The sequence below is a fragment of the Fragaria vesca genome, linkage group LG5 (assembly GCF_000184155.1).
Source record: "Fragaria vesca subsp. vesca linkage group LG5, FraVesHawaii_1.0, whole genome shotgun sequence".
In the NCBI taxonomy this organism is placed as follows: Eukaryota; Viridiplantae; Streptophyta; class Magnoliopsida; order Rosales; family Rosaceae; genus Fragaria; species Fragaria vesca.
In genome coordinates this window covers 15,390,374-15,391,011 of record NC_020495.1, presented here as the reverse complement: position 1 = coordinate 15,391,011, position 638 = coordinate 15,390,374, and positions in this window count along the sequence as shown.

The window sequence follows — 638 nt, the reverse complement described above, 5'->3', positions numbered from 1 at the left end:
TCTCTCTCTCTCTCTCTCTCTCTCTCTCTCTCTCTCTCTCTCTCTCTCTCTCCCATTACCGGCACCGGCACCTGCAACTCCTCCCCCGGCCGTCGTCGCCGCCGAGCCTCCACCTCCTCCTCACCACCTCCGGCGACCTCGTCCTCGCCTCCGCCTACTCCCCCGCTACGGCCTCCACGTCGACCTCACCAACTACGCCGCCTCCTACTACACCGGCCTTCTCCTCACCCGCCGCACTCTCAAGAAGCTCGAGATCGACGAGGAGTACGAGGGAAACCTCGAGGCCACCGGCGAGGACTTCTCCGTCGAGCCCGGTGAGAACCACAGGCCTTTTCGTCGAGCCCGGCGAGGACTTCTCCGTCGAGCCCGGTGAGGCGCAGGCGATGGGCGAGGTGGGCGGGGTCGGTGTAGGAGGCGGAGGGGGAGAGCAGCGCGTGTCCCCAGGGGGAGAGGAGGGAGAGGTCGAGGTCGGAGACGAAGGAGAAGCAGGTCGGGATCAGGTGGAGGTCGCGCGCGTTGCCGGAGGAGAAGCAGGTCGGGACCAGGTGGAGGTCGCGCGCGTTGCCGGAGGAGAAGCAGGTCGGGATCAGGTGCCGGTGTCGGAGGTGGAGGCTCGGCGGCGACAACGTCCGGGGGAG